We start from the raw sequence: 8,966 nt of genomic DNA, 5'->3' as shown, positions 1-8,966 counted from the left end.
GGCCTGTGTGCAGCCCATTCAGTTGTAGAATATCATAAACGAGAGATTCAGTTGAGTCTCTCGTGAAACCCAAATTGATTTGCAGATGAGTGTATAGCGTTCATACACTTTCGAGCCTCCGGTCGAATTTTAGTGTTGAAAACTCCATATTTCTAATTCCACAGCAGGGGATTTCGTGTCTTGGACACTGTCACAGTTCTCTGTACGGCCATATAGTTAATAAATAAATACGATAATGTCAGACGAATAAGTTGGCTCTCAACATGCTGTTTGTAGCGTGCTCCAACTTACCTGTAGGTACTCCGGTTTCTCACTCTATCACTGGAGTCGCTGCGGTCAACCGAACATGGTTGCACCGGGCACAGAGAAAGCGACTCACGTTTTTCGATTTTTCAGAGGAATTTTCCAACTGCAGACACTCAGAACAACTCGGTAGGCTTAAGCTTTGCTACCTGGCTCAAACATAAGCTTTCGTAAAGCAGTTATAGTTTGCCCCAATTGATCTCAATTGACATTTATGGGCACAGACTTGACTGAGAACAAACATACAAACGAACAGTTCATCGTATCATTCTTGCGTAAGAAGCACGAGGATTCGGAACTCGTCGGCTTCTCATTGCGAACACATCACTGGGTCGGTCGAATTTTAGGGTTACTCCATTCGGATTTCGTTCTACAGAGGAGCACAAATTTGAGTGCCCAACTTTTACAGTGCTACAATAACAAGTACCAGTTTCCAAGCAGAGGACCATGTACGATCACAGTCAGTAAAAGCAAACAATTTAACTCTTAGAGTGAATCCTTCCCATGTTGTTTGTAGCGTGATCCAGCGTAAAAGCATACTTGGGATCACTGCGGTTAACCGAACACGGTTGCGCTAAACCGAGAGAAAGCGACTCATGCTTTCCGTTTTGTGAGCAAGACTCACCAGTGGTCGGAGCTCATCGGATTCTTACTGCGGAACAACAAACACTACGTCTACACGGCTTGATATTGCAAGGTAAGTCGAGGACTGTTCACTATGCCAGGAGGTCATATTGTTTCAGGAAGTATCCTATGGAACAGTATAAACAAACAGACAAACAAACAATATGCAACGCTTCACAGCCTTGTCTCTAACCCAGACAGCGAGTCAGTGTTGATCAAGATCAGACAACGCGCCCGCAATATACAGCGCGTCACCGCCTCGTACCAGACCGCGTGTGTCAGCATTGGACCAAGTGCAAACAGTGCCCCTCCAATAAGTAGCTTGAGACCCTGTACATTCGCACCCGCACGCACTGACACTCTCGCACTCGCCTGTTTGGAACATAGCTGTTGTGTTCTCTTCTGTGAGTCTTTTTTTCTCCGGTATTAGGCACTGGAGCGGGTCAGCAGCAGATACCACCGACTGGCAAATCAGCAGATATAACAATTACGATCACACAGAATGTCGAAATGGGTTTGACCGTACTCATTGGTGGGAAAAATCAATCCCGCAGTTTGATTTTGATTACAGCACCCGAGACACGTAGGTTCGTGAGGAATATGCAAAAGTCTCATTTGATCAACGTAGGTAATAGTCCCCCCTGTGTATTTCTCTCCTTAGTTTTGTAAACCAAACTGTGTCAGCAAATATGATCAACTTTGATAAATATCGTGATGACTTAGATTTGGAGACCCCATAGTTAACATTCGCTACACTTGGACACTGTAACGGCCATTCGACTCCTGGGATAATGCACTGCAAACAGTCGATATGTTCACGGTTGGATAGAGCCCTGCGGACGCGCTTTGCATTTCTGCGATCTTAAGGTTTGCCTACATGAACTAAAAACACTGAACAATGAGATTTAGTGTTCTGGTTTATTGATTAAACTTGATAATGAAATCAAAGTAAATAGTGTGGGAAGCATCCGAGGCTACTAACAGTTGGCCATGTGTACATTCGAAAGCAAAATAGATCGTTCAGCTGTAGCACCCTATCGGCGTATAGCTGCAATGCCACGCGAAGCAGGCACGAGGGCTGGGATACTTTCAGGTCACGTAAGCCTAGACAGGGGAAGTGGAGAGGCAGAGTGGGTCGGATCGAACCACGGATCTTTCGGTCAGTAACTTCCAACTTCCATCAGCTAATTATGTGGTAAACGGGTGATAAGCTGTGGCTTCGATTGTAGCGTGTAAGTGACCACCGAACAGACTTCACTGTTCTACTGGGAATGAAGTGCGACGGATAGACTCTGCTTGCATTTCAGCATTTCTGTTATGAAACAAAGTACTGCCTCTACGCACAAAATCGATAAATCCCTACCAGGCTGTCGGCTGAATGTAAAAAACTGGCAGACCTACACCAATATTTGATCAGAGTTGTACTTTTTGACAGATACACGTTTGGCAGTCGTACCATATTTGAAGGTTGATTTAGAAATTTGATGGATTCCGCACATGTTCGCGCGGCTGGTCTGTCCGCACTGCTGCGAAGCGCACCGAACTTTCATGGTGAAACAGAATATGCCTATTGCAGTTGGAACCCTGCTGTTATCGGCAAGCCTTTCTTTATCGAAAGGAAAGCTTTCTAACGTTTGCTTTGAAAGCATGAAGGGTGAAACACACCTTTGAGTGTTATGGATTCAACTTGTACGAGTACTGCTGCCTTCTGACCGCGTTGTTAGAGCGCGAATTGGCTGACCGGAAGGTTCGTGATTCGAATTCGATCTCTACCTCTCGATTTCCCCCCTCTAGGTTTGAGCGACCTGCCAGTATTCCAGCCGTTGTGCTCTCTTCTGGTGGCATTGTCGTCAGGCACCAAAAGGATGTTACAGCTGAACGATGCAAATGTTTGTGTCTCTGAATTTCACCGATAACTCTCGATTATGGAATGGTTGAGATTTACAGAGCTCAACTAAGGACGGCGTCGCATTGGGGATCCGCGTGTACTTCCATGACGCATTCAGCCAATCTGTCGACGGGTTGTCAGTCGGTAATATATCTACATCCTCCAACCCATTCAAAAATACCGGTGGAAGAGACTATTTCCAAGGAGTAGTTTGGACGTAGCCCAAGGACATTTCGATCGCAGTTCAGCAGTTTCTCGTGTGATGTAATATTAAACTAGAAACGGGCAGACCGGAACTCGGAAGGATTTGGTTTGATCTGTTTAGTTAAAACAGTCATGATGATACGACTATATATATTTATGTATGGTTATATCATCAACCATACACGAATAGAAATTGGTAAAATTAGGTTCACAATGCTGATAATAGGCAGATATTAAAGAAAGTTGTTTTAAATTTCCTCCTGGTTATCGCGTCCTGACACTCCCCCCTTTTGGAGATTGATCGTAGGTTCCTCAGGCTCGCCCCCAGACATGAGAAAAGTACAAGTGCAGAGAATGACGTATCCCCAAGGTCGTTGTTGGTGCCACACCTTCTAGAAATCAGGTGCGCTGACGGAGCTCACCAAACACCGCTTAGCAACATATGACCAGTGAAGTGGGGCTGAAAGTGTTCACGACCGAAACACCGCTCATTGGCTGTACAGAACGAACAAGTAAACGACCATATTTGGCCATTTAGTCATCCTATATATTTACGCAGAAGCTCTGTATGTTTTGTCCTGACTATACAGTCATGTCCAGGGTTCTCTGTCTCCGTATCGCGTAGTCTGGTGGACTCAGTGCAGGCGTAACCAATAGACGGCCACCCGCGACACAGCGCAAACTTTCACAAACAATTCGCTGATGAGCTGGTGCGCCATCTTGTTTCCAACACTTTGAAACGATTACACCATTTTGTTTCCCCAAATGTGTGAGTTCGTGGGCAAAGCAAATTCGAATGAACGGAGAAGCAGGACAAAAAAATACTTCACCACTTTCTATCTAGTGAGGATTTCTTAAATCTCACCTTTTGTATTCTGTTGGACAGGCGTGCACGGGTGTGGACTGAGCCAACCCTCAAAAAGAGGATGGCATAAATTCGCGTGCTCCGTCTATATCCATAGCTACACGACCGATAGGTCGACGTGGAATTTCATCAGACTGACGCTGCCTACTTTGTCTTGACGATTCGGAGGAGGTCTAGCAACGCCTAGCGATTCCCCGAGCATTGGTCTCTGAAATCACGGACAACCGAGTAAGCTGGGATTCCATTTGCCATTGTCTGAGGTCTGCTGATGTTCTGGGGATCGCAGGTGCTTTTAGTCTCCTGGAATTTGATCCTACATTCTCGGCATCTACCGCTCTGAGAAGGACTGAACACCAGCTTTCATGGGTTTGAGTTGTCCTGCCGTAGCCTCTGCATTGTATCCCCACTCATGGGTGAAAGTAACAACACTCGTGTATTTCTAGATGGCCTGTTTCATCCGTCAAAGATACCTCCCTCCTTTCGAGTGCTGCAGGAACAGGCAAGGTGTGGCTCCACCCATCGATCGACTCGACAGTATTGCTCGGATGCTCACTCAGCCTGGAAATAACCGAAAGTGTGATCTGAGTCCGAATACTTTGAAATTCGTGTTAGCCACGGCTAGTGAACCACATCCAAGACTAATCGATTTACTCGGTCGTTTACATGACTGTTTTGACCAATCAGATCAGACAAAATCTTTGCGAGTTCCGGTCTACCAGTTTCTAGCTTAATATAACATCACACGAGAAACTGCTGAACTGCGATCGAAATGTCCTTGGGCTACGTCCAAACTACTCCTTGGAAATAGTCTCTTCCACCGGTATTTTTGAATGGGTTGGAGGTTGTAGATATGTTACCGACTGACAACCCGTCGACAGATTGGCTGAATGCGTCATGGAAGTACACGCGGATCCCCAATGCGACGCCGTCCCTAGTTGAGCTCTGTAAATCTCAACCATTCCATAATCGAGAGTTATCGGTGACATTCAGAGACACGAACATTTCCACCCTCGGCTGTAACATCCTTTTGGTACCTAACTGCCACACCGCCAGAAGGAAGCACGAGGGTTGGGATACTGTCAGGTTACCCAAGCCTAGACGGGAGAATCCGAGGGGCAGAGCGGGTCGGGTTCGAACCACGGACCTTCCGGCCAGTAAATTCTTGCTCTAACCACTGAGCCATCTCGCCCCACCCTTGAAAATTCCACAGTTTAAAAGGATAAAGAAAAACATTAAGTAACTAGCTGGACGCACATTCATTACCCGCAAATTATACACTTGTTGCCTGGCGTGAGTGCCTGTGAATCCTGAACGTGGAAACTACTCAAATACAGATGTGCGACTCGTAAAACTTTGGAAATTTTTCAGCAACATAGTCCGTGTTGCGAACAAATTCTGTAAACAGCTGCACGCATTTCCGCACTCGAAATGCGTGCTCAGAATTGAGAGTAATCACCTTCGTCTGGTTGATCTAAATTGAGTTGGAAATAGCCTACAACTGTCAAAGGAAGCTAAGAAAAACCACACGTTATTAATCTTCCAGTAACTGAGGTCTCCTAGACTGAGGGCTCCTAGATCAGCTTTCATCCCCACAGATTTTGAGTGATTGATGAATCTGTCAAGTTGGTTGTGGGGGGGGGGGGACACAATTGCCTGTGCGCTCCGTTGAATTTTGATCGAAGACACTACGAATAGGTCATTTCAGATGGGGAAAAATTTCTGAAATGGCCAGTGTTCATGTTTGCATCCAACCTGATTTTAACGACTTGTTGTTTGGTGTGGATTGCTCTTCTTGTGTACCGCTCCCATTCGAAATAACTGCTCCACTCTGGAACGGCCCCTCTCCATCAATTCTTTAATTGTTTTCCTAACTGAATACTTACCCTACTGCCACTATATCAATCACTGATTCCACATTTCCCTCGATCAATCACTTCAAATGTTCTTCTCTTTCCTTATAAATCGTAGATTTTTCAGGGGTAGGGCGAGATGGCTCAGTGGTTAAAGCAAGAATTTACTGGCCGGAAGGTCCGTGGTTCGAACCTGACCTCTAATTAAAGTCACTTAGTCAGTAAATAAACAAGCATCATAGCAAAAAAGTTTGAAATAGTGGTTGACGGTAGTTGGCGCGCTAAAAGATTTGCTGATGGTGCTGAATGTCTAATTCTAATGCAATTGGGGCGACTGTTAGTGCTCTAGTTGTGGCGTGTTGAAGTTGACTACCAGAAGGTAACAAGCACTAACAAATGTGATGAGTACAATAGTTAGGTGCACTTGATAAAATAGATACAGTGCGAAAGTTCGAATAAGTCAAAAGAGTGTATTGTCGTTCGAGGACACTTGTTTAGAGTTCCTGAGTGAAGTTCCGGGGCGCGTCATCTCTGCAGTATAGCTGCTACACGTGTTCCGTAGTTGACCGTGAAGACTTGCGGAGCTCTATTGACTTCCTGTCCTTTGCGTGCGAGTGCGTGTGTTGAGCCAACTTGTATGCCTATATATTGTGTGCACTGTGAAGATAGGGGTGTCCCTTCATGTTTGTTACTTGATAGCCGCGTAAACAAAAATGGTTGAGAAGTTTTACTGTACATGTTGTGGGCTAAGGTTGGAATAGGGAAAGGAATTGTCACGTGATTCGAGTGTTTGTGACGCGTGATCTGATGAGTGACCTCTACACGACCACCCTATTGAGCTTTAACTGGCTGGTGATTTCGACAGTAAAAAGTACGACCAAACTTATACCCCTTCACCGTACGGCTTCACGTGGAGACTCGTGGGGATCACATGTGAGTGTGGTAAGTGCTGAAAATCGAAACCTGGCTTGGTAGTCAGAAAGTCTGATCAGCAAGTTAGCTTAGGTGGTTGGAGCACATTGTACAGTACTGTGGCTGTCTCCCCCGAATTCCGGGGTTCGATACCGTATTGTTGATCATGGTGATCGTTTCATTGCCACAAGAATCTTTAACCACAGACAGCAACCGATGGCACTGCTCGATGAGGAGAAAACATACGGCCTGTGGAAACCGCATCAACCAATGGACATCACAAGAAACTACCCAATACCGAGGCGCATGCTTGGTCAAGCCCACCACAATACTTTCAAAGGTTACATGCTTGTATCAGGCAGTCAATTCGTGGATGAACCGGTCCCTACCCACCGACGTACCACTCAGCTACTCCGTTGCTAAAATGTGAGCAGAACCAACTCAATACAGTAAACAGAATGTGCGCAAGCCCTACAGTCTTTTTAGCGCTGAGTACCACGCAACATGATCAACGATTGTGCGAATGACCCAACTTTTCGACATCTCTGACTTCCAATCGCGGTTTGGACGAGGTTGTTGTTGTACGGGGTGACAGACAACACAACACCATGATGCCCATTTTTCGATACATTTAGACGATTCGCCTGTTTCGAATAACTTTTATATTCCTGGAAGACGTCGGGCATTTATTCTCGGTTTTTGGACAGGAATTAGGAATGCCCGACCAAATCCTGGTGATCGTCTGTAATCGGAACCATGACTTCACGAAGGTTTGATGAACATTCTGTACTCGTTTTTCGGGAGAGCCCAAAAACGGTGGCAGACTTTGACGCACACTCAGGTGGGCCAGGAGTGATTGTGTGGCGTAAGGTTTCATCGTTACTAATTTAGTCCTACGTACCATTGATTTTCTCGCAGAGTTTGCTGGGTTACGAGCGGATACACACTTGGTTACGCCGAGCGTGTTGTCCTCAATCTGCTAGGACAGTTGTTGGACTGGAGCTTACTCAACACTGTGGACGCCTGGTTAATGGCGTTCTCCCCATGCAATTTCACGCGTAACCCGGTATGATGGAAACATCGTGCCCGATGAGCTGTTCCTGACTGTGCTAGCGCTTACTGCGCTTAGAAGGGCACTCAGCATTGTCTGTTTCTTATTCAATTGCTGGTCCTTACACGCATGTTTCTATACCAAATATTCTTACATACGTTGGGATTGATCTTGTATGCGTGAACGTTGAATAAAACGCTTCCCTCGTCTAACCTGATATTCTCCTGTAAGTTTCCCATGTCTACTTTTGTGTGTTTGTCACCATGCTCCTGAAAAACCGATAAGGCAAACACGTAAGTAAGTAAGTAAGTAAGTAAGTCACCAACATCCTGCGTTAACTATCGTTCATCCCCGGTTGCTCCGGACTCGTACGTCTCCTTGTTTGACACAGTCAATCGCAGTGGCGTTATCGCTTCCAGGCTAACATATCAGCACCAATGTCATCTCAGAACTGTACTCTCACCTCAAATGTAAGTACACAAACAAGTAAGTAATTGAGCAGGCTCCTGTAAATCCCTGGCTCCTCGGTAACCCCACCAACATCCCGCGTTAACTATCGTTCATCCCCGGTTGCTCCGGACTCGTACGTCTCCTTGTTTGACACAGTCAATCGCAGTGGCATTATCGCTTCCAGGCTAACATATCAGCACCAATGTCATCTCAGAACTGTACTCTCACCTCAAATTTTCACAACTGATGCGTTTGAACGTCTTCAAAATGGAGTGTGAATTTCGTTCAGATGCCACAACCTTTGTTGTCTCTCGGCTTCTCCTTTGACCCTGGACGGATTTCATAGTTTATCCGCAGTTCCACAGATCGCATATACTGGACAGGGTTACTAACTGGTGTTCACGCAGGCCGCTGTCGCCCACCCCGTCTCTGTTCGTTGTGCTCCAACTAGTCCAACTGTGTATGACGCCCGTAGGCGAGTTGAACGTGTCAGATTGCTCTGTTGTCTTGGTCGAACTTTCGACTTATTTCACACCTAGATTAGTTCCTATCACTTGAACAGAGTGTCTGCTGAATGACACTTTTACTCAGATCGTCAGCTGCTTGATACACAAGATAATATTTGAACTTGGCCCCACAACTAAAATCCCTCAAATTAAGTTTAAATCGAGTATTTTAATTCAAAACTGAATTCTGGCAGCGAAATACTTTCATGTACAAACAAATTTGGTTTTCCGAGAGACTCATCTAAAACCCGGCTGAATTTATGATGGTAGGTTTTTAATTCAAAACTCAGTTGGCTAGTTGTTTTGTTCTGGA

General features: G+C 45.6%; 1 protein-coding gene across 1 annotated transcript in view; it reads left to right on the top strand.

Annotated features, from left to right (window-relative positions):
• Positions 1-8,966, top strand: part of T265_15232 (hypothetical protein) — a gene marked incomplete at both ends in the record, with an annotated part of 41,352 nt that overhangs the window by 30,747 nt on the left and 1,639 nt on the right. The gene's annotated exons all lie outside the window — the stretch shown is intronic.

This window comes from Opisthorchis viverrini, assembly GCF_000715545.1.
Source record: "Opisthorchis viverrini unplaced genomic scaffold opera_v5_392, whole genome shotgun sequence".
Taxonomy (NCBI): Eukaryota; Metazoa; Platyhelminthes; class Trematoda; order Opisthorchiida; family Opisthorchiidae; genus Opisthorchis; species Opisthorchis viverrini.
The sequence above is the reverse complement of the archived record's forward strand: the minus strand, read 5'-3'. Positions and strand labels throughout refer to the sequence as shown.